General features: G+C 44.3%; 1 protein-coding gene across 23 annotated transcripts in view; it reads right to left on the bottom strand.

Moving 5' to 3' along the window:
* The window catches only part of ELMO1 (engulfment and cell motility 1), a 300,794-nt gene extending 275,688 nt beyond the window's left edge, over window positions 1-25,106 (bottom strand). For 3 of the 23 annotated variants that reach the window (XM_015281536.4, XM_046923673.1, XM_046923677.1), the window contains exons 1-2: window positions 23,534-23,640; window positions 23,166-23,236 (exon numbers count right to left, since the gene is read on the bottom strand). The gene's annotated coding sequence lies outside the window, so the exon portion shown is untranslated. Of the gene's footprint in view, window positions 1-18,879; window positions 19,018-21,564; window positions 21,695-23,165; window positions 23,237-23,321; window positions 23,661-23,898; window positions 24,370-24,596 lie in introns of those variants that run through there. The other 20 variants (XM_015281537.4, XM_046923685.1, XM_015281539.4 and 17 more) reach the window with 17 other exon arrangements.
* Between the last annotated feature and the right edge of the window lie 711 nt (window positions 25,107-25,817).

Here is a 25,817-nt window from a genome sequence, read left to right as displayed (position 1 = left end):
ACCACATTCTTCTCTCTAAACTGGAGAGGTGTGGATTTGAAGGATTGACCGTTCAGTGGATTAGGAATTGGCTGGCTGGATGCAGCCAAAGGGTTGTGTACGGTGTCAGGATGGAGGCCGGTCACAAACAGTGTCCCACAGGGGTCGGTCTTGGGACCGGTGCTCTTCAACATCTTTATCAGTGACACAGATGATGGCATCGAGTGCACCCTCAGCATGATTGCGGATGACACCAAGCTGAGTGGTGCAGTCGATACTTTGGAAGGAAGGGAAGCCATCCAGAGGGACCTGGACAGGCTGGAGAAGTGGGCCCATGAAAACCTAATGAGGTTCAATAAGGCCAAGTGCAGGGTGCTGCACTTGGGTCAGGGCAATCCCAGGTATTTATATGAATTGGGAGAAGATCTCCTTGAGAGCAGCCCTGTGGAGAAGGACTTGGGGGTCCTGGTAGATGAGAAGCTGCACATGAGCCAGCAGTGTGTGCTGGCAGCCCAGAAGGCCAAGTCTGTTCTGGGCTCCATTAAAAAAGCGGTGGCCAGCAGGGACAGGGAGGTGATTGTGCCCATCTACTCGGCTCTTGTGAGGCCCCATCTGGAGTACTGTGTCCAGGCCTGGGGCCCCCAGTACAGGAAGGACGTGGAGCTCTTGGAGCGGGTCCAGAGGAGGGCCACTAAGATGATCAGAGGGCTGGAGCACCTCTCCTATGAGGAAAGGTTGAGGGAACTGGGCTTGTTTAGCTTGGAGAAGAGAAGGCTCTAGGGAGACCTCATTGTGGCCTTCCAGTACTTGAAGGGAGCGTATAAACAAGAGGGGGGACGGCTGTTTATGAGGGTGGATAGCGATAGGACAAGGAAGAATGGTTTTAAACTGAGATAGGGGAGGTTTAGGTTAGATATTAGGAGGAAGTTTTTCACACAGAGGGTGGTGACACACTGAAACAGGTTGCCCAAGGAGGTTGTGGATGCCCCACCCCTGGAGGCATTCAAGGCCAGGCTGGATGTGGCTCTGGGCAACCCGGTCTAGTGGCTAGTGACCCTGCACATAGCAGGGGGGTTGAAACTAGATGATCATTGTGGTCCTTTTCAACTCAGACCATTCTATGATACAGAGGTTGGTGGCCCTGCCTCCGGCAGGGGGGTTGGAGCTTGATGATCCTTGAGGTCCCTTTCAACCCAAGTCATTCTACGATTCTATGATTAGAAGTAGGCTGATTCTTCTGGGTGCAAAGCCTCTTCACACACATAAAGACTGCGTGTGAAGAACTTCACCAACTTGAGTCAGCTGTATGAGATGACCACCAAAATGGTCAGTCTGTAGGAGAGCCAGCCACTAGTCTACAAACTCCTTTTTAAACAAAGAAAAGCTCTGGCTTGTAGTTCTGAACATCTGGTCACATACAACCACAGCTGAAAATGTATTCCTTTCTAACATTGCCTTTCCACCCTAGAGCAGAAAAGCCAGAGAAGTAGTTTTGTAGGTCAGGTCTTGCATGCAGCCCACCAACAACTAACCGCTATGAGCCTATACATTGACTTACAGTGAGATAACACCACCCACAGGTGAAATGAGACCTGAAACTAAGCAAAGAAGTTCTACCAGGATTCACTGACATGGCAGACCACCCCTGCACATTCAATGGGGAATGGGCCAGCAGCCAAAACTGAATGGGAAGGTAAGCAGACTCAGCTATGAAAGTAGCGGGAACTGATGAATGACAGCTCGGTATCGTTGTGAAATAAAAAACACATTCCTAATATTTTCAACTAATGAAAGTAAAATACATACAAAATTAAAACAAGTTGCATAATTCATACAAGTCAGCATGCAAAAGTAAATGAGACTCTTCTACAGCCTGAAGCTTACTCTGTTAGCTTGTGCAGAAGCCTATGAACTGTGATTTCACTGAGACTTTATTTTAAGTTAGTTAAATTAAGAACCCACCCTTTTTCATAGTTAATTCAAGACTACAGATGAAACCAGAAATGCATCTCATCCCACTCCTATCAGCCACCTCCACAGAAAATTTTTATATAGCAGAGATCTGTAATCTAGAACAGAACGCAATATTCTATTAAGCAACATCTCAAGTAAATCTCTCTCTTAAATGCATTCTAAAATGCCTCATCACTGCTTTGCTATTTACTTGATATGTCACACTAGGTGTCCCAAACATTAGGATATATCTTTTATGGACATAATCTGCGATCATAGATGTAGAGTATTTAGTTACTTATTTGAAGTCATAGATCTATTTTAAATATCAATAAAATAATTTGTAGCAATATAGCTGACTTTTTGCTAGCTTCATCATCTAAGTATTCTCTACTGTTTGCAAGTCCCAGAGTTCCTGAATATTTTACCTGAGCAGATGCAAATAATCTGTTTCCCCACTAAATTCTTATGTGGACCATTACTATTGAATTAAATGTCTCAAAATTCAACATATTTATTCTCACAATATTTCTCTTAGACAGAAATACCAGACAGCATTAACTACTATGTCAACAGAAAACTAGTAGCTAATCACATATATTAGAAGCGTACAAAAAGCATAAAATACAGGAGTAAGATCAGCATTTGAACAGAGCTGAATTACAGGTTCACTCAACTTCAGGAGAAAGCAACAAAACTCATTACATTCTCCTGTGACATACAAGGCTGAATCTTGGTTTCTCTCATGAGAATGACTTTGGGTTGGAAAGGTCAGAAAGACACAACTCCCCACAAAATGTGTAGATGATACAAACATAATGTGAAGTGCATGCACTCCATGCCTATTAAACATAACCGGGAACCAAATCTGGGGTGAAATGAGGATAGAAATATGCAATTTAACTGAGCATATGCAAGGCAATAACCTAGAGAAATGGAATTTATTTTTTCAATCATAAATCTGGAATAACTGCATAAACTTTGGTGAAACGGTGATAAGTATCTCACACAGCTAATGGTATGTATGCAGAATAACCCACAACAGATGCTGCCACAACTGTTTGCTGCAGAGAACGAAGTATTTGTGAGTACTTCTGTCACATCAGGAGTACTTTTGAACCCCATGAACTATTATTCCCCCTGCAAATGAAACCGCCCCACTTTCCCAATGCAAAGCTTTGAGATTAAACTTGGAGCACAGACACTTGCCATGCAACTTGGATGCAGCTGTAGCATCCTGAGCCACCCGTTCAGCGTGGGCTGACCTTCCTTCCCAAAGGCTTTTCACAGCAAGAGCTGACCCAGGCTGCCACAGAATAAGAGAGCAGACAGCAACAGCAAATCGATTAGAGAGCAGCAGAAATGCCATAACACTGCGTGGGAGATAAGGGCAGGGAGATCAGGCAGCTCCCCAACAGCAGCTATCCTGAAGGGACCGAGTTTATCCACACTGAACAGATGGCTTCACAGTTTTAATGAGCTATTGAATGTAAGGTGCAGTACCATCCGAGCAGCACCAGACTATCTTTAACCTCAGTGGAATAACCAGTCTAGAAAAGCACACAGGGAGGGAAAAAAAAGCCAACAAAAAAAAAAAAAATCAACAAAACAATGAAACTATAATAAAATCTATGTGTATGTCTGATTCCAAATACAGTTTTCAGATGCCAGATTTCATTGTGTAAACTCTGCTTTGCAAAGTGGGAAGAAATACTGGGATAGATAACATAAAAGACAAGTATGTGATTTATGTAAAAATGGATGCTTACATAGAAATTATTATTTTTTTCTATGTTTGCTATTTCTTTTTAAACAAAAAATTCTGTCTTCTTTAAGAAACTGATTAACTGACAAATGCTAGCACCTCTGAGCTGGAGTTCTAGCTGCAAGTTTGCTGCCACGTGGGCAAGTGTTTCAGAGCAGACTATTGGCAAGGCATCTCAGACACAGCAGTAGTGTAGAGAAAGCCAAAGGCAAGATGAGGATTAATTAAGTAGTCTGGAAAGAGCTGGAGACACACCTGATGAAGGCAAGTGTCTAAGGAATTTAGTACCTGGCTGTATAGAGCAAGCAGGGGAAAAAAGGGATGAGTAATTATTTCTTTTAATGCATTTGCCTCTCAAGCCTTTGGAGCATGTTCATTACCAGAGGTCAAATCTGTCATATTTTTTTTATAAAAGTTTGTGAGTGTGCTAGCCAAGAGTTACTTTGGCAATGTAAAAGCACTGCTGTCACAGATGGGCTTCACACAAATCAGTTTTTGTTTTCTTAATTAGTGTCCTTTTTCCCAAATTCTGAACCCATACAAGCCCTCAAATTTCTTTTTCCCCTTCTTCTCGCTTACAAATGTGAAACTAAATAGGGCATTGTTTGTTTGTTTTCTTTACTTGATAGGAGACTAGTTTTCCTCCATTTGGTGGTACTCCAAGTGAAAAGGACAGCAGATACACTTCTGGCAACTGTACAGGGTGTTGTATTTTTTTCCCCAATAAAACACTTCAGTGTGCCAGCATTCTGAGTAACCTCAGAAACGATATACTTTTTCTGACACATGACAGCAGAGTGTAGTTACTGAATAAATTAGACCCATATGAAAATGTGATTCATATGTAGTCTCATGATTCCAAAAAAATAAGGTGGCACATGGCTATCACTGGCCATCCTACACACAAGCCTTCAAATGAAAATTCTGTCCCCAGAACTTTTGCAAAGCTCTTTTTGCAGCTCTTCAACACTTAACAGTAACTGTGCAAAAACTTTAAAAGCAGCAGAGTAACCCCTCCAGTAAGGAACTGTGAAGGTCCAGCATGAGGCTGACCGGACAGAACAGACCCACAACTCTTTGCACAGTGGGCACCAAGTGGTTCCACTGCACCCATACGCAAGCAGAATGAGTTTGAGAAGTTCCAGGTTGGCTTTTTTTGCATAAATAACAGCAAGATGCAAACAAAGCGTAAAGGAAACAACACTTTCACCACAAGACAAACAAATGACTGTTTCATCCCAAGTCTGGCTGCAGTACCAGAAGTCCATTACATGTGCACATGTGACATAGATTGTGCTAAAGATGAGGATTTGCTAGCCAACCTCATTCAAGCACTGGCATTGCCCGACTCAACCCCCCATGCTTCACAAGTGCCCTCAGTCCAGGTAGGTAAAGGATCACTCTGACAAAGTGTTTTCATCCTGAGACCTCACACATGTGCTCGAAGCAAGTAGCTGTTGCTGGAATCATCAGCCAAACACGTGTGCCTTTGATTTTACACAAATTGATGTCACGTCCAGAATGAGTGAATTTCAAGACATCATATGCTACTTAGAGAGAAGTTTATTAGTAACAGCCCTTGCTTCTTCCCTCTTCTCCCCCATGTGTCAGCAGTTACAGGCCCAGCTCTATAGAATGAAGCGATTACTGCAGTAAGTTAAGAGAGCTTGGCAGCACCATGCAGATGGAAATAGAGAGCCAGACAATTGCAGGAGCCTTGGCCTGACTCAACTACTGAGTCACTTTTTCAGGTTGAGGATTAGGAAAAGGTTCTTCACCAGAGGGTGATGGGTGTGGAACAGGCTTCCCAGGGCAGCGGTCACAGCCCCAGGCTGCCAGAGTTCAAGAAGCATTTGGACAACGCTCTCAGACACAGAGTTTGAAGTTTGGGTGGTCCTGTGTGGAGCCAGGAGCTGGATGCAGTGATCCCTGTGGGTTCATACAATCATAGAATCACTAAGGTTGGAAAAGACCCACAAGATCATCCAGTCCAACAATCCGCCCTTCACCAATGGTTCTCGCTAAACCATGTCCCTTAACACAACATCCAAAGTTCCTTCCAACTCAGGATATTCTGTGATTCTGTGATCCCGTTATCAGTGTGGCCATGCTGCTTTCCTTCTGCTGCCATCATTCTTCTCCATCTCTGCACAAATTCATCTTCTGGGCAGTGAGTACCTTTCACTACGTTTGGGAAGCAACAGCCTATAGGCTTCAATCATACCTTAGTGAAAGTTAGGGGCTGATTTTACTAGGATCTGCCATGCCAAGAATAAATCCATCTTTTTTAAATCAGTGATGAATACCTACATAGTTAAACCTGTTAATATTCTTTAAAAGTACATACAGCTGGAAGAGAGGCATGATGCCTTCATTCACAAGATTGCTGTATCCTTATTGACGCCCACAATCTCCCCTCAAGGTCTATTTAGGGACACAGCGCTCCCCCAGGGCTTTCAGTTACTGTTCTCCTTTTCCCCTCCTCTCCTAACTTTGTTCCCACCTCCGCTGGAGCTCCTTGGTCACATGAGGCAAACTATTTGCAGTGTGACACAAGGAGCTGGTCCAAACCTCAAGTGAGCAGAAAAATCAGCTGAAGAAAAACTAACAGTTTATTTTTAATCTGGATCCCTTCCCCAGCTGAGCTTATTTCCAGCCAAGCAGGTGTATGTACACAGCTGAGGAAGAAGAGGAGCAAATGAGGCCATGACTATTCCTGAAAGAAATGAATGTATCCATTAGCAGGCATTTTTATATTTTTTAGATATTAATATTAGAGTAGGGGTTCTTGCAGTGGGAAACTCTTCAAACATCATAAAATAGACTTAATACATATTCCTTATGTTTTTCACAGTTTCTTTTGCCAGTTTGGCTAATTATACGATATTTAAGTTTAAACATATGTTGCCTCCCTTGCAGTGAATCCTCTCCTCCTACATGATACAGCAGTGAAGTCATCTTGCTGACTTCAAGCCGAATCCTGCACCCTCTCACACAGGTGGGCATTTTTAGTTCATCTGCAAAGTCCAGCCCTGCAGCAATGCTTCTTGCAATGTAGGACTAGGAGCCCTCCCACCACAGGTATCCCAGAACACAGCAGCCAGGTGTCATACAGTAAAGCACTGGCACGACTTCCACCATCCCAGGCATCCAGTTCTTAAAGCATAAAAGACACTCAGAACACATCTGCACTAATGGGAAAGGTGAAGCAGCAGACCAGAGAGCATTACTCTCCTTCCTACTATACCATCAGCAATTCACTTGACGGTATTTAAGTTTTGTTTTCTTTTTTAAAAACCCACAAAGCACAAAAGAAGAGAATTCCAAATGGAAGGAAGAAGCAGCAAAAAGAGCATTTAGCCAAGGAAAAAAAAAAGGTGTTCAGAAGAGCAAAAACCTTGCAGGCCATTATGAACTGTCATGTACTGCTGACAGGAAAATCTTTGTTAGTGCATTCTGCATCATAAGTACCTTGAGCAAGAGAGGCAGCAGCATACACCGTAATAGCACAGCATAGGATATAAAGGGAAAAGACAGCAGCTGAAAATAATTGCATTAAATTAACATTAACCCACAAACCCAGAAGAGGCATATAATATCCAGGACGGCTGCAGAAGCAGAAACTCAGAATTAGTATCTGTAAAAGATGAATAATCCTGCTCTTGGAACTCTTGACTGGGATTCTGAATCCCAAAGGATGAAAGTTCACCTCAAACAGTGTTCCCCAAGAGAGGAAAATAAGGAAGGAGAGGAAAGCATGGCCTAGTTAAAGATACCAGTAGGTAGGAACACAGACTGTAAAACAATGTGGTTCCCAGAAGACCAACATTTTTATGGTTTATACACACATTCCCACACACTCCTTCTCAAAAAGGACTTTGAAAATAAATCTGATTTTAAGAACTGTAAATGAAACAGACACGTGAGAATTTAAACACTTAGGGCAGAATAGACCAAAACCTCAGAGACTAGAGCAAAAAAAAAGCAGTGAGGTCTGCAGCAGACTAAAACACAGCCAGTAATGACAACTGCAATTCAATCTGTGGATGTACTTTACAATGTTCCCCGAGTCTTTATGCCACAGGGGCTTAGAAAAGAAGAGTACAACCAAAAACCAAAATTAATAGAATAGAGAGACGTGAAATATCAAGGAAGCGCGCTTTCCTCAACTGGAAGAGAGCATTTACCTTAGGGAGGGGAGATAATTGCTAACAATAGATAAATAAAAAGATGTTACATTCCAGCTCCCATTCATTTCACCTAGGAACAGGTACCAGAATTAAGCAAAGAAAGGAATAACAAAACTCTCAAGTTCTTTCTCCCCGTTCCAGCTGGAAAAGACAACCGGGTTTGGCTAAATGCTGGGCAAAAGGAAGAACTGAGCCACAAAATGAGGAAAGCCATGACAGAAGTTACCATCCAGTCAGCTCTGAAAAAGCTGCACCAGAATCAATGCCTAGCTAACTGCTTGCCATCCGAATTCACATGGCTACTCCAGTTGGAGATGCGCAATAAATTCTAGCTTACGAGCAAACCAGCATTTGGAAACAATTAACATCCCATTTTCCTTAACCAACATGTTCAGGCAGGGATGTATTTATTTCCTTTCCACATCCCTGTAGGAAACAAAAAAAAATTATCTGTAGACTTCACAGCTAAGGAAAAACTAAACAGCAAGGTGTCCATGTTGTGGGGTAATTAAGTTCCAACAGAGTCCTTATCAAGCCCATAAAAATAATCTGTAATTCATCTTTACCAGGCAATAAAAAGTTACTTTTTAGTTGAGCTCCCCAAACAAAGCAAGTTTTTATAACTCTTCATTTGTATTTGTCTACCATCTGGACAGCACTATCCCATATGGATACACAGTAAGGTTTTGTTCGCCTTTCTGCTAATTCTTCTTCATTAGCAGTATCACTCCCCAGTTCTACTCCTTCACTGTATGACCAGCATAGAACTGCCTGAAAGTGAAGACAGCATTAATGAAAGTGTTGAAGTTTACGTTTGAAGTAAGGGCTCCCAAATATTTTTATGTAAAAACTGATTAAAATTGTAGAGAAGCCTGAATCTTGCTTAACTTGAAGCCCCTTTATAGCTAGTCTGACAGCAAGGCTTTGCAAACAGGAAATAAATAAATAAATAAATATCACACCTCACACATTTCAGAGTACAAAGCCAGGTAAGCCATGAGATGGCGATCTGCTTTTAGCATGAGGTTTGGCTTTCAAGCACTGCATTTCATTTTCCTTAGAGAAGTGAGAGATTCCCTTTCTCATACATCTGTCTAACCAAGCAAAGCAAACGTCTTCCCTGCAAGAAGCAGGGCTAAGGCAAACTGACCCAAATCCACGCTGTACATTTTCAGCTGTTTAATAAGGCTCACAGTGGAGTTTTTCCCTTGCAATTTCTGCTCCATCCAGTTTCCTTCTTTCCCAAAACATGTCTGAACTTTGTATCTTTGGGACCCTTATTGCTCTGCTGTTGAATCAGCCAACAGTTCAGAAATTACTAGCAAAGGAAAGGAGAAAATAGAGACAAATCCCATACATGGAGGCAACACACTCTGTAGCTGTTTCTAAACGGATCAAATTAAAAAATGAGAGGGTAGAGGAATGACCCAGCTTCTGAAATGGAAGCCATTCTTGCTGTCCATGCAGCTCATTTCACCAGCAGAAGCATAGAAAGCTCTGGCTGATGGATGCTGAAAGCATCAAGTAACAAAGACAGCTATATCTGAAGCACTCATATGTGATTTCAGGTGACGAAAAGGAAGTGCTGCAAAAGATCACCTTCTACTCTCAGTGAAATGCAGCATTTATTACCATCCTTGGCACTTCTGAACTTTTTAAGTAAACAGAACAGTTCAGTTGGAAGGAATCTACAGAGATCACTGAGTCCAACTGCCTGGCCACATCAGGGCTAACCAGAGGCTGAAGCACACTAATGAGAGGACTGTACAAGTGCGTCTTGAGCACAGACAGGCACGAGGCATCTAACAACCCGTTAGCAGGAAACCCATTCCAGTGTCTGACCACTGCACAGAAATGTACACAACACTTAAGTTGAGGCCACACCAAGGCTAAATACAGCAGGAAAATCACCTCTTTCAATTGCCTGGCTACACTGCGAATATCCAAAGTTAAGCAATTCTGTGGCTGTTGCTGTTGCTACAGTCCCATCAACTATTTGCATAGCTGCTCTCACTGTGACCTCATCTTTCCCAATTGCATAAGTCCACACAAAAATTGAGGACTGGAAATCAAAGGAAGGGCTTGAAAGGCTCATGTTGGTGTGGTGACAGTGTATCCTGGAGGAACTTGGGCCCACTCCTGTGAAGGAACTATGGAGTTCCCAAGAAGTTACAGTCACCACCATCTGACTCAACTAGTCATACTGGGATGGGCACTGTTCTCAATGGAAACTGGCTGTTGACTGGTGAACCTCCAGGGAGGAGACAGAGTTTGTATCCAAGGCTTCAAAATTCATACATCACACTATGTGGTTTGTCCAAGTTACTGCACTGACAAAATTGCTGCAGACCAGAGCTTCTCAGTTTCACCACATCATCAAGCATGGGGGTGAAAATGAAGAGTAGGGGTACAGAGCCCCTACTAAGGTAAGCTTGAACTCAGACAAGGTTTCATTTCTCTGGTTTTCAGCTTCATGCCTAAAACAATAAAAGGCTTTACTAGATAAAAAAAAGCAAGGTATTGTTTGGGAAAAGAGTACTTGGCCTAAGTGGAATGACAGAAATGTTACTTAAGATATTTGCTGTTCATCATGGCTTAGTAACACCCAGTGAGTGCTAATGCATGTCAGAGAGGCGAGAAGGTTTGTGCTGGTGTCACGGGGTCCACTGGTTAGCCATTGGGAAGTTGCTGCCTCACTGGTGGCCATGAGCTGAGAAACCTGCACATGGCTCAAGGGATGTGCCAGTGACCCTTTCAGTATCTAAAGGGTGGCTGTAAGAAAGAAGGGACGGACTCTTTTGCAGGGTCTGTGGTGACAGGACAAGGGGAAATGGGTTCAAACTAAAAGAGGGAAGATTTACGTTGGATATAAGGAAAAGGTCTTTTATAGTGAGGGTGCTGAGGCACTGGAACAGGTTGCCCAGAGATGGGGTGGAAGCCCCATCCCTGGAGACATTCAAGGCCAGGCTAGACCAGGCTCTGAGCAACCTGACAGAGCTATGGATGTGATCCCTGCTCATGGCAGAGGAGTTGGACTAGATGATCTTGAAAGGTCCCTTCCAACTCTAAGGATTCTGATTCTAGCTCCCCTCCCCCCCCCCCCTGCACCCCACCATTCCTATTCCTACTTACACAACAAGTCATACAAGCAAACAGTTATTGCTCTCTCTCCACATTTAGCTTGCCTTCAGGGTAAAATTCATAAGCATGCAGCATACCACTAAGTCAGTGTGGCTCCTCTTCAGGAATGAGCACGAGAGAAGAACCCAGGTTAATCCAAAATCAACTCAATTCTCTTCTAAACAGTAACTCAGCGCTCCTCCTCCTCCAGACATAAAAAGATGCCTATTTCGGAAGAAATATACCTACACTGATCTATTTACGCATATCAGTACAGGCAGCTTGGTTTAAAATTTAAACTTCATCTTTCTTTTGTGCCACTTTTATGTTTTACCAGTAGGTTTATGATGCACAATAAAAATGTATTTCCTTTTAACACTCTGGGGACCTACTCATTTCCATAGGTCTCACACAACTCAGAGAAAAGTTTTAAATATGTTGTCTACTACCCTGATATCATTGCGCTTTTCTAAAGCAGAAATCAGAAGAGGATAAAGAACTTAAAATGCCTCTCTCCATACACATACCTGTTGAATTTCATTCATCTTCAGCTTTCAAGAAAATACACTATTATCCCTCAAATACAAGTGATATTCAGCCCTTAAATCTAGGTCCTCCAACAGATGCTTCAGAAACAAAACCCAGCAGCCAACACTTTCTGAGAGGTACAAGACCCACCGTACCAAGCTCTGAGAACCTCAAGCTAGCAACGTGCTTACAGGACCCAGGAGCAGCCTGGCTGCACAGTGTTCCACCTTATCATCAGACAGTCATTGTGGTTTCTGTAGCGTAGTGCATTTCTGAAATGAATAGCAGATAATCAACTAGAGGGATAATGTATTATATGAAATTCTCAGGGCCAAAGGTCAGTGACATGAGATGAAAACCATCAATACAGCAGACTTCTGAGGCTCCAATCACAATTCCTATTAAATTTGCAGGAATTCAACTTCCACCTACAGTTTTAATAGCTAATTTCTAAACAATACAAACATTAAAAAAAAAAAGTGAAGATTCTATTGCCCTACTCTGCTATCATACTCCATTTGCAAAATGCACATGTGTCCGTGGATATAAAAGCCAAATGTTTAGTTTTAAAGAATGCATCTTGAATGTAAATTATCATCTCTGTCCCCTGCATAGTAACAATCTTCATAGCAAAACTTTCCAAGCTGTTTAGAAAGTAGCTACTGTCAGAAGCATAACTGCATAGATGGGTACTTTCCACTCAGCTGATCTGACCCATGCATTCATTTCATTCATTTTCTCCATCATTATTCATGCACATACTGAAAAAGAAAGAAAAAAAAAAAGAATATGACCGTATTTTTCTTGGTTTGTGAAGACTCAAAAAGATTATTAAAAAAAACCATGAAGTTTAAGCATGTTTCATTTTAATCTAAAGGGAATAAAAATTCTTCCCACCTCTACACACACACAAACACGCACACACCCCTACCTACATTAAAAGACACAGAATAATCTAAGATTGGCCTTAAAAGCTCAAGAGCTTCTTAACTCAACAGCTTCCTTACTCCCACTGCATCCTGGTGATAGATTGCCCACAAAGCCACCTGCTGAGGACACAGTCAGGTTCTGCAACAGCAGACAGAAAGGATTGGGAGGAGATTAAAAAAATAATAACAACAAAGGCCAGAGTTATAGATCTGAGAAAATGGCCATTATGTACAGTTCCTGACCTGCGGGACAATCTGAGTTGCAGCAGGGCTTCACCATCCCCCCCATGAAGATGCAAATGTTGCTGAAGAACATGTTATGGCTTTCTCCTGTCACCAGCTAAAGATTCTGCACCTGGTCAAATGATCCATTATATAAAAATAAACCAGCATTAAAGCTTAAGGAGGAATGAGGTGTTACTGGGGAATCTTTATCTGATGAATGCATAACGTACAGCTCCAGCAAAGAGTCTGACACCAAGTAAACTCGAGTTTTGCAAGAGGTGATAAGGAAGTCCAAAATAAGGTCTTATAAAGGAGAATAAAAGAAAAAAATAACAACTACACTGCTAGCATTGGCAGTTTTGAAATAGAAGAAAAACCATGTTTTTCCCCTTCCTAAAGGGCAGGTAGCATATAATGGCACTCACCAGCAGTGAGCACCTGCTCCTCTTACCTACACAGAAATTCTCTGCAAAAAAGAAGGAAAAGCCATTACACTATGAAATGCATACACTCACATACGCCAAATAACCAGCCAGCAACCCTGCCCTATTACTGCAGAAACTTACAGTGAGGCCAAATGCTATGACTTCTGCTGGTTCTTCCCAGTACAGCCTTGCTCTTCTTCTGATGGCTGTACAATGCAAGCCACCAACAACTGTAGAAAGTTGCCACTTTTTGTCAGAAATAGTTTAAGGAATGACTGCAGTAAGATGCCTTAGTTCACTGTTAAGTTCCAGCAACTCAACCTCTCTGAGGACAAGGGTAGCTACATTGAAACTGCAGCTCCCAAGCCAAGTACATTGTTGCCCTACTGATACAGAAACACAGAAGACCCTTCCATTCCTGAACACCAATTACTAAATTCTACTTTCCCATTGGTGTGCTACCAAAGAAGTGGACAAATACCCTTCCCTCACAGTATCCAAACTACTCTGCTAATAACAAAGACTTAGCATTTATTGCATCTATTCCCCTCAACTGTTTTTGATTTCTTGAATTCCTCCATAAGATTAGATGTGGCTGAAGGCCAGACCACCTAAAGGAAAAAGTGTATTTGTGGATGTTTTAATGGCCTGCATCAACTTCTCATAGAAGTCGAGGAAGGCATCCTCCCTTCCCTGAACTCATATCTTCATTTAACACTTCAGTGCTGAAGTGTGAATGCACAGCCTGATTTCCTGCGCAGTGACGTACACACCACTCACAACTGAAAAGCCAACATTTACAGCACTGTCTATCTGAGATAGTTCCTCCTTCCTCTTCTAAAGGCCAAGCTCAATCATGCACTGGACTGAATGGGTTTTTCTCAGAAGGAACTGAGTCACGCCAACAATTCAGGATTATCTGGTTAGCACTTTTATTAGAAAAATTATGGTACAATACTACCAGCTTTCAACATACGAGCCCAACACAACTCCCTGAGCAGCTTTCTCTATTAAGCCAGCAAGAGTTGCAGATCAAGTTCTTCTTCTGCAAAATAATTATTTAGTTTAAAGCTTAGATATCCAGACATGAAATCACTGTGAAAACAAACCAGAAAATTATGGAAAGAGGAAAGAACATTTTTTTCAATTAAATCACATTGCTATGTTGTTATTTTTGCTTGTAGACAACCTTCAGTAACACACAGAGAATACTGACCACGAGGCAGTGCAGTTGCCCACAAGGTTGCTGGAAAGAACAGCTCCTTCTCAGTAAGGACCAAGCCACTGGTGCCCACCCCTTGCAAAGTCTAGACAGTTCCAGAAGGTCCTCTGGTATGCTCCTTCAAGTGGAAGATCAACCAGGGGTTCATTAACACTTTAACTAACTTCAATCATATCTGTTGACAAAGTACTTTCCAAAAAGTCCTTTTTATTTTGACTTCATGTCCATGAAGCTTGATGTCAGCACAAGATTAAAAACTGAGGGTAAACAAGCAGGTATCCCCATTTGAACTCAACCACCAAACACTTTTCTCTTTGCCTACAGTATTCACTAGAAGAGTTCCAGAACTTACACTTAACACAGAGATTTAATCTGTACAAACTGTGGACACCTTGACCTAAATGAGCTTCCCATACCTTCCATGAAGCTTTTCTACCATCTCTAAGTAGATGGTGCAGAGAAGATCTTCAACCTATTATTTTCAGGTAGAAGCAAACTGCTTAGTTAGGCTGAACCAGCACACTGAGGCACCACAGCTACAGAACTAACTTCACATCACAGTCTGGAAAGCAATAGGAGAAAAGAAGAGTTCCCATTGCAAGTGCTTACCATCCATGGTTTCCTTGGGAAAGGCAAATTACCCTGTTCAATTCAGTAAAGATCTTGGAAATATATCCCCCAATGTCTAGATTCTACCTATTATCTCTCCTTGAATATTTAATCGAACTTTTTAACAAAGTCTGCAGGTTTTCTAACTGATTCAGGCTACCAGCAGAGAACGCACCCATGCCTTGTTCCCACTTAACTTCCCCATGAAATTGACAAGGAACCAGAAGCTACACTGACCTCATTAGATGTTTTTGTTGCTTTTAATGACTACTATTGATTATAAGATCTTGCTGCAGCTCTCATAAGCTAATAGAATTACAACTGGTTCTTCTTTTTCAATGGTAATATTTTTGTCAAGACAACACATTTATATAAATTTTTTTAAATGATACTTCTCTCCTAAGAATCATCTTTAAAGCAATGTCTTCTTTCTCATTCAGTATGCATGTGAAATGGCAACACACTTGGATTAGGGTGCTTAGAAGACACAATTTTCATTCCCTTTGGCTAATACTAATAATGCAGTTAATTACAATTCTGTATTGCAGACGTTAAATCTGTAGCAGAATGCACTGGACATGACCAGACTGCAAGCACCACCTGAATTCAGGCCTGGGACATCAACAGTCTGAAAACTGCTCTGATTTGGTCTTTCCATTTTCAAACAGGATTGAACCTCAGTTTCCTAAATTACACCAAATCACTTGCCTGGGAGGCTACCTCCCTTTTCAATCCACATGGCCACAGCTGGAGGCCCTTTGTCACAGACAGGACATTCTCTAAAGGGGGCCCTCCTCTGAATTTCAATAGATCAAGAAAGAAAAGCCTCAAGACAGGAAAGCAAGGCTTATCCCCTTAGGCAAGCTTATGGGGACCAGTGAACACAGCCAGAACAATTAGTTGGAAACAAAGGATCTGCAGGCTGATTTAGGTACAATTTTCTAGTCTAGTTTGGTGTTCTCTATTTACCAATGAAGGTGATGGAAGCTTGACTGTTGCTCTCCCACTTTTTTTTTTCTCCTCTGTTTTGTCATCATACTTTCAATTACAGAAAAACACCCCGTAGGCTAGCGCAAGGGCTTTTTTCAACCTTTGTATGCTGTTAATTACAGATTAAATTAATAAATTAATTCATAGTCAAAAAGCCACACTATTTCTAGAGTGAGATGTTTATAAAATCATTAAATTTGGAACAGAAGAAAAAAAAATCCTAAAACACATCATTTTAATTAGAATTCATGCACTACCACCACTGAACTGTGGAGGCTTTGATCCCTCTGGCATATGGACCAGGAAACCAATTTACTATTCCACAGCAAACAGCCCTGGACCATTTTATTTGTGTGTTTGTTTTTAAATAGAACTTGAACTTCCGACTTGGATTTAAAATTATGTAGATTATTTTTTTCTCTTCTTTCTCCACACAAATCCCCTTTACCATAATATGTTTTCTGACTCATTCACAGCTGCAGGGAATGGAGTCTTCAAAATCTCTGCCTCCGAGAACACCATCCCAACACTGTATTGGGCACAAAAACAAACACATGCATTTCCAACAAGCTATATTCCTATGGTAGCTGAAGAGAAAACAGCTGACTTTCAGGAAATAAAAGCCCAGGTCACCGCGTATTATAAAAGTTTATTTTATAGTCATGTCTGTGTTACTTCCTAAAGGAAAACCAAGAAATGTAGAGTGATATTTTACACAGTGTTTTATATGGAGGCAGATTCAGTAAGTCAGGTCCAACTATGTCAAACAAAAAAGCCAGAACAGAGAGATGGGCTCAGACCAGCACAGAGCAGAAGATATAATTTTTCCCTTCCCAAATTTTATACGCTGCTTTCCACAAATGCAATTCTGTAAAAATTTCACTTGAACTACAAAATATGAAAATTAGTCTTTTCAAGAAGACCGCACAAAAAGGTCTGACCTACTTCTAACACAAGCTGCAATTTTAAACAAACCACCGTGGTATTTTTGCTTCAAGATGGAGGCTGTTTTTCTTATACCATTCCTCCATTTCTGGACCTGGCATCAGCTGTCAAATCATTAATTGCCTGCCACAGATATGGTTAAAATTGCATTAAGTGGTCCAAAGTGGGAAAGAGCTTACATTTTCTTTCAGCTTTGTAGGCTTTTTGGTTGGTTGGATCTTTTTTCCCCTTTTACAAACCTCTCCTCAGTAGTTAAGAACCACCACCAAATGCTCAGTCTTACATTGACCAACGAAAGCTCTCATTTGTTCCAATTTTCCGCTTCTTTTTTTAATCCCCTCCCCCCCCCCACCAGGAAAAGAAGATTAAACACAACTAGAAACTTGTATTCAAATCTATAGGGTAAGAGATTATAGACCTACATTACATAGCCATCAGACTTGGACCCCACATCTAGAACTGAATTTTGTGAGTTTGGTTATCAGAAGGGACGTCACAGCATACGCAAAGAGGGAGGTGGGGTGAAGAGGTTTGATACCAGGAATGCACTTGAACCACAGTGGGCACAGCTTCAACAGCTGACTGCCCTGGTGCTTGAAGGAAGGGAAAAAAAAGGTAGAAAACCAGAAGGGGGGAGGAGGGGAAGGGTATTACTCCAGTGTTTTAAAACCCCAGCAACCAAATGGAACATCCTTTCCAGAATGTAAAGACCAGTACTTATGTTTGGGGAAGTGCTTTTTTTTTTTTTTTTTAAATTGGTTTGGCTCAGAATTAGTGAAAGAGTTTATCCAACAGTCCATGCACTGAGCCAGCATTTATCAGGTTTCAATTTCCAGCTGAAGCCACGACTGTTGCTATGAAAACTAACGTGCAATTGTATTCCAGAAAGCAAAGAAATGAAAAAGACTGCACTGGAATGCAACAAATATATGCATTGGCACTAACAGTAAAAAATGTATTATAACCAACCTGTGTCATAAGCATATTTCTCCCCTTATTATTAGGGGAGAAATGTGCAAATCAAGTGTATTGTCTGGCCAGAGGATATTATGTGAACGTTTATAAATTCCTCATTGCTCAACCTCAACAGATTACTCTGTTAAAATATGAAGCAGCATTTGAAAGTCACCCCCACCACTGTCACTCCAGTGAGACAACAGCCTGTTCAGTAGATTGCCATTCTAGCCAGACAAAAGCCTGGATGCTTCACAGGAAGCATCTAAGCCAAAACTCACACAGCCCTAACACCTCTTCCGGACACTTCAACATGCATGTTGGCTAAAGAGAATGAAGACAGGTAAGTCTTATTTTGACTGACTACAAATTCAAGCATCAAAATTCATGCATGTACTAAGAAAATATAGTTAACTAAGATAGTTCTATATCCATGGAAGAGAGGGTCAAACCATCCACATTTTGTAGTTTACTGAAAAATAAGCTCTTTTTCCAATCACTCCAAAACACAGCAAAAATTCTTTTAGCTAAATCATGTAAAAACAAACAAAAACCCACAACCATTCTCCTACTTTCAGGATATTTAGGCATCTTCTGTTACTATCTAGAAGATAGAGTCAACATCAGAAGAAGCAGATACAGTCAACAAATAAGTACACAAAACATACATTTTACTTTCAGCATGTGTACTGCCACAAGAGAAGGCGGCTACATGCTCAACCCCACAGAAGTTTCTAATAGAATAAGTTAGGAGCCCCAGCTCTTTCTTTTCTTACCATCAAGCTGACAACAAGCAACAAGACAACAAGTAAGAAAAACACCCTGTAACAGCATGAAGCATCTAGACCCATGAACCATACCTACAATTTCAGCTGAAGAAGGAAGGCTGAAAAGCTGACAGCATTCACTACTTGAGCCTGCTGACATACACTGAGTACCCCTCCTTTTGTCTAATGTCAAAATGTTGAACATGCTTGATCTACAAGCTGTCAGCTTCATACATTAAGGAAAAAAGGTCCATATGGACCATTTTGTTCATACTCACAGAGACTCTGTTTTGCAAAAAGCTCCCAGAGATTAGAGTAGCTTCAAGCAAGCATTTCCTGCTCTGTCAAAGAACGGAAGTTGAAAATCATCACACGTCTAGAATCTGAAGTTCTCTTGGAAGAGTGACCCGTTCTCCCTATCAGTAGGAGAAAACACAACAAAGAAAAAAAAAAAGCTGGATTTCATCATACTAGTATTCATGTTGCCACTAACAAATTACTCAATTACTGATAACACAATATTTCAGACAGCTTTACACTTCGTATGTCTCCATAAATTAGGACTACACAATAAACACTTTGAGCTCCATAAGAACATAGGAGGTGACAGATACTGCAGTCCACAGTTTTTCTTGCAAATCTTGGATTAGATGGAACAAGCTAAGGGAAGTCTGCGATAGAGTTTAAGGACAGGGCAGAGTTGGTGAAACTAGCAAACAGGGATAAATAAATATGTCAATAAATATGTCAAAGACAAAAGAATAAAGAATCGCGATAGGCGTGGGAAATCTGCAATAAGAGGTGATCAGGAGAAACATTAATAAAACAATCAAACAAAACCTGAAGGAAAGCAGAAACAAAAGTCCAGAAAACAACAAGGGCACAGCTATTAAGCTGTAATAGATCTGTTTGGGAACATTTTTTTCCCCTCCCTCTTAGCCGCTTCACTGAAGATGCCATTTCACGAACACTTCAGATAAACTTTGCTCAACCTGAAAGTGGCAATCTCTCCCCTCAGCACTCACTGCTGGTTCCCACTCCCCCCTTGTGCTGGCTCCTGTGGAGCTCTGCAGCTCTGTTTGCACTGCAAATGGGGCACAGCAGCAACAGCAAAGCAGGCCTATGTCCTCAAAAGCAGTAAGAACAGGCCAACTGTCATGTTTGCATTAGGTCTCTAAGCAGTATACTCAGCTTACTAAGGGACTCCAAGGGCCACTCACTAGAAATGTACCGAAGTGAGCTCACTTGCACACAAGCTACAACACCTTTCTAAGGGTACCCCTAACAGTCACGGCCCCAGCCACTTCACAGAGAGGTTTATTCCTGAGCAGAGGAACAGCCTGTCCAGTCCTTCTGCTCTCCACAGCCAACCTCCCCTCCCAGCAGCCGTTGGAAACAACCTCATGGTCAAACCCAAAAGCCTCACAACGGAAAACCACATGAGGAAAAAATATACTGATACATTTCCAAGAGTTTGCAAACAAGCACCACGTGAAGCACTGCTCACCTTGCTCTTAACCACAAACACATCCCTTACAAACCAACCTACTCAGCAGAAACACGAGTGGGTTACTGATGGGTGCTACACATATGTGGCAGCAGGTTGAGATCAGGCTACCAGCAGTTTTCCTCTGTCAGGGGTAAATGGAGATAAAAGGCAACCTGTTAGCCATCCCCTGGGGCATATCTTCTCACTGACTCCCTCTTAAATGGTAAGCAACCAAGAAAAGGAGGAAACTAGCAGAGAAGGTGTCACAGCGTTCAGTCTATCTCTGTGTCTTGAAATGGTTGCAATAATTAAAAGAAGTGACACCACAAAACCAAACCCTTGCAAATATCTCAATGCAAAAACGTGGACTGAAAGACAGCTCCATGATTTCGCAATTCTTCTCCCATTCTTCTCTTTGATGTAAATTTCTAACACCATCAGTATACAGCCTGTTTCGTTCCAAGTATTACATGCATTATCACCTCTGACGATCCCTGCCATCAAGTGCTTGCCAACTTGCTGGCTTCTGCTCATCGGTTTTAGTGTCTCTCTCCTTTTCCAGTATTATGTTTGGAAAGAAGGAAAAAAAAAAGGAAAAAAAAAGTGGCTGACTCCAGTAGAAGGAAAATAATCTGAAATCCTTTTAAACAGTTGTGCTGTTAAACCGACACAAGTTTAACAGCGTGTACTTGGCACGTTCCTGCTGCCACAAACGCGAGAATCTTTTTCAGACAATCTCATTCAGAGCAGGGAAATATTTAAAGCATACTGAGCGGTGGTCTGATGGCTGTTACAAAGTCAGTTACCAGCCGTGCTCTGTTTTCAAGTCACAAGTGATCAAAGTCACTCGATACTCATAAAGCATCTTTGCAAAATCTCCTTTTATACGGGATAATAGCAGGACAGGGAGGGAAGCCTCATTCCCTCAGCACTGCAACTCCAGAGCAGCGCAGGGATGCAGCAGGGAAGAAAGCCTGTTGGACCTCAGCATGGCTATGCAGGGAATAGACCACTAGGGACAGTGTTACTTCTGCCAGCTCTATGGGCACATGATGTTTTGTAGTCTCCAGGGTACCTAAATTCCCAGCATCTCCTACAAACGTTTTTTAGTATGAGATGCAGCACATCCGCACCACAGCCCGACAGCTACCAAACTTTACAGAAGATGATTTACTTCGAGAAAATCAACAACCAAGCGATAGGAAAATCGCAAACAAAGAGGAAAACCAATGGCCTTGTCAAAGTCCTACGCAAATCCTTGTTTGAAAGTCAGAGAGTTAGAAAAGTTATGGTTGGCAGGCTATTCCAAGAAGCCTGACACTGGACCAGGATGCGCTGCATGTCATCACACAGGTGTGCTGGCAGAACTCTGTGAAAACGTTTTCCTTGCTCCAGCCACATCTACAGACATCAAACCTCTCAGTCCACCACTGAACACGTCCAGCTGAGGCACCGAAAGAAGAAAGCCACGCACCTTGTGAACGAGAGAACTCTGCCGCCTCTGTATCAGGATGGAAAACAGATCACAGTCCAACGTCACTTCTCAGGCTGGACGCTGTGCAAAAGAAAGCCTGTGGGCCCAAACCTCAAAATCAAAGAGGCTCCTATGAGGTAGAAGAAAACAAAGGGCGGAAGGAAGGGCGGAGCACGGCGTTACTCCATCTGCAATTTGCAGCAGCATGGTTCTGCTGTCAGGAAGTGCCCTGCACACAGCAGCGGTTCAGCAACAGTTACACCTTCACGTAGAAGCTATGTGGCATTATAAGGCTTTTTCAGGGTACTTCTTTATATAATCACAACTACTGAACTGCAGATACTTTCATAAGACTGTTAAAGAATAAGTAGGTAAGAAGATTTTTTCCCGTCCACTCAAAATCCATTTGAACTGTATACCTATAAAGCTTTTCCTGGCATGTGCAGAACACTGGGGGGGGGGGGGGGGGGAGGGGAGAGGGGAAGCAGAACAGTAAGGATAAAAACCTCCTCACTTTTTTTTCCTCCCGTTCTTTATACAACGCTCAGACAATAACATACCTAAGCTGCAAGCTAGAGTAGAGAGCGCAGCAACTTTCAAACAGATTACAAAAGAGACAAAAGTAAACTTCTCTCATGCGGCCCCCCCAGCAGGAACACTTGCCCGCCAGGTACATCTCCAAACGTCCCATTCACACACATGGACCCACAGACCACGTTGACAGCAGCACCTCCAACACCTGTTACGCTTCGTGCTTTAGCCATAGGAATCTGTTTTCTGAATGGTGAGTTGAAGTTGCTGCAGTGCTTCTAAGAGCTCTGCGAAATGTGTGTTATGCTATTTTCCTGACAGCACACGAGAGGGACTTTAGCCAGCCAGCAGCCACCGCTGCTCTTCCTCCTCCTTCTCTGGGTGCGGGCCATCAGATTAGCTGCCTACCACCTACTTACACAGCTTCGGAAAAGGAGGGGGAAGGGGTAATTAAGGACAGACGACCTTCAAAGCAAGCAAGCAAACCTGCCGCTCTAACTGAAGGAACTGCATGAAAATCCAAACATTTTTTTTTTTCCACTCCTGTGCAATACCCCACAAACTCCCTCAGTCAGGCAGGAACAGCACAGAGGATGGAAGGGACACAAACGGTGACAGATCCATAAGTGCCCACACAGTTACATAACGAAGCCGAGGCGGCACGGCACGCGTGTCTGTGCCTTTGGGGAAGGAGGAGAGCAGCTCGGAGGAAGAAAAGGAAACCACGTCCCCATAGAGCAGCACCGGGCTCCGTGCACTTCTTACTCAATTTCCCCTCTTCACCAAAGGTAAATATTTTAACAGGGGGCGATCAGGCAGCCGAGGACGCAGCCACAGAGAACCCACTTGCTTAGGAGCACATCTGAAAACATCCCTCGGTGAAATCGCGCTGTGAGCGGTGTATCACGACACGCAGCCCACAGGCAACCATGTTTATACCGAGGCAATTAACACGCGGTGGGTTTCCTGCGCTCTTATTATCGTTGGCACTCACACCCGGAGTACCGGCAGGTTATGGGCTACTCCTATAAAGTTAACAACAAAACGGCACTGATTCGAAATATACTCACTGTTATTTCTCAGGAACTCCTATATTTACTTTAGACCATTCTCGGGGGAGAGGTGGGCAGTTGTCTCAGTTCTGCAAGGAAAAGATATTCAAAATAATCAACTTTGCCAAGGCTCCGAGACAGGAACACTCACAGCCTTCGGGACTCGACACCCACCCGCCCTACCGGGCTGCACACAGCCACCGCCTGTCCCCGCAGCACAGCCCGAAACCCGCGGAATCCATCACCGCTATCGCCGGGATCACAACTTCGCAACAGCGGCCCCACCGCTCCCCGGAGCCGAGCGGCGGCGGAGGAGGAGGAGGAGGCAGCAGAGGAGGGGCTGCCCCGCCGCGTACCGCCCCGAGCCCCCCGCCCGCGGCACGCACTTGCTGCCGGGCTCCGCTGGCCGTCTCCGGGCGCTCCTCGCCGCCCGCGCTCGCCACTCACCCCGCGCCGTGAGGTGCGCGGCCCCCGCCCGCCGCCACGCGCTGCCGGCCTCCGAACGCCGGGGGCGGCCCGCGGCGGTAAGGGCAGGGCAGGGCGGCGGGCGGGGCCCTCAGCTGCTGGCCGAGGCCGCGCCGCTCTGACACCGGCGGGCTGCGCTTCCTCTTCCTCGCGGCAACGGCAGCGGCTCCCTCCGAGCGCTGCGCCCACTCCGCTGCGGGCAGGTGCGGGGCTCGCCGCCCGCCCTGCCTTGCCCTGCCCCGTCCCGTCGCCGTCGCAGCCCCAAGCCCCCCCAGCTCCTGCCTACCTCCTGCAGCGGGCAGCCCCGTGCCTGCAGCGCGCTGCCGCCGAGCGGAGCCAGCCGCCGCCGTGCCCCCTTCCCCGGCGCCCCGGAGTGCGGCGAGCGGCGCTATCCCATCCCGCGGCCCCGGACCCGCGGTCCCCCGCCGCCGCCGCTCGCACTTCCTCTTCCTTCCTCCTGCTGGCCGGGCCGCGACGTGCAGCCCGCGGGGCTCCGGCACCTGCGGGGACCGGACGGGCCCAGCCGCCTCTCTTCGGTCACGGCTGTGCCTCCTCCCGCACGGCTCCGGAGGAGAGTTCCCACCGTCCTCGCTGCCTTTACAATACGGTTAGTTTAATTCCTTTAACCGGCAGAACCCGCACCTCCGTTCGGCCCCGCGGCGGGCACTTTGCCACGCGTACCGCTACGCCCCGACCCTAGCGAGCAGCTCCGAGCCCGGCACGGGGCACCCCGAGCAGAGCCTCCCCCGGCCCGGCCGGGAGGGGGCGGCAGTAGCACGGCTGGGAGCCCCTCACCGCCCCGCCCCGCCGGCCCCCGAGGTTTGACAGCGGTGCCGCTCGCTGGAAAAGCGGTGGAGTAAAATTTCTTGTCTTTTTAAAAGAAGAGCCAACCGTATCCTGGGCTGCATCAAAGGAAGAGTGGCCAGCAGGGAGAGGGAGGTGATCCTGCCCCTCTGCTCTGCCTGCCCTGAGGTGAGACCTCACCTGGAGTACCGCGTCCAGATGTGGAGTCCTCAGTACGGGAGAGACATGGAGCTGTTGGAGTGCATCCGGAGGAGGGCCACAGAAATGACCCAAGGGGTGGAACACCTCTCCTATGAGGACAGGCTGAGGGAGTTGGGCCTGGAGAAGAGAAGGCTCCGAGATGACCTAATAGCAGCTCCGGTGCTTTGTTTGAAATCATCCCTGCAGGGCCCAGTGCTTCAGATTACAGCTGGCAGTGAGATACAGCAGTGTTCAGGGGCTCCTGGCCCCGCAGCACCACAGGCACCCCACAGGGTTGCACCTCTGTCACAAGAAGGACAAGTGGCACGAGGACTAGCAAAAGTGAGTCCTGCAGGCTGCAACACGTCACATAACGGTACACGAGCTCTGAGCAATTAATTGGGCATGAGGCAGAAAGAGGCATGACTCACCTGAGCCACGCGCTGCTGTATTTGTAGGAGTGGAGCACGGGCACTGCGTGGCTCTGCATAGCATGTGAGATGTCTCCGTGGCAGGAATTCCCCACAGTTATGAGGCACTTCCTCAGAGCCACTGGGCTTTGGGACCTCCTCCAATGGTAAAATCCACAGAGAAGCCAGACTGGGATGTGTTGGTTCCTACGGTCAATATACATTTCAAAGCACCTTCTTACACTGCTTTGTTAAGGTAGAACTCTGAAACTGAAAATACAAGGTCCACATAGATATTATTTTAGGAAAAAAAAAGTTCTTCTCTGAAACAGTAGTCAGGCACAGGCACAGGCTGCCCAGGGGAGTGGTGGAGTCACCATCCCTGGAGGTGTTCAAGAAACACGTAGATGTGGCACTGAGGGTCATGGTTAGTGGGCAATATTGATGATGGGTTGACAGTTGGACTAGATTATCTTGGAGGTCTTTTCCAACCTTAATGATTCTATGATTTTGTGTTATGAAGCCACTTATCAAATCGTCTCGAGAGTTCCTGATGGCCAATTATAGTGTTCTCAATGAAGGATGGGAGTAGTCCCAAGCAGATGGCTGTTCAGTGTGCAGCTGGACTACGTAATATTGAGATTTTTTTCTATGTCTGTGTACCCGTATTATGGTCCTGAAATAAAAGCAGGATGTGTTTACAGCTTAGAAAAGGACATTGTGAATACACAGTGAGATGTATGAAAGTTTTGTTTACCTCACCTTCCACTGTTGGTGCAGGAGCTGTTTCTGTGTGTCCTCTCTTAGGGGC

Source organism: Gallus gallus, chromosome 2, assembly GCF_016699485.2.
Source record: "Gallus gallus isolate bGalGal1 chromosome 2, bGalGal1.mat.broiler.GRCg7b, whole genome shotgun sequence".
Taxonomy (NCBI): Eukaryota; Metazoa; Chordata; class Aves; order Galliformes; family Phasianidae; genus Gallus; species Gallus gallus.
The sequence above is the reverse complement of the archived record's forward strand: the minus strand, read 5'-3'. Positions and strand labels throughout refer to the sequence as shown.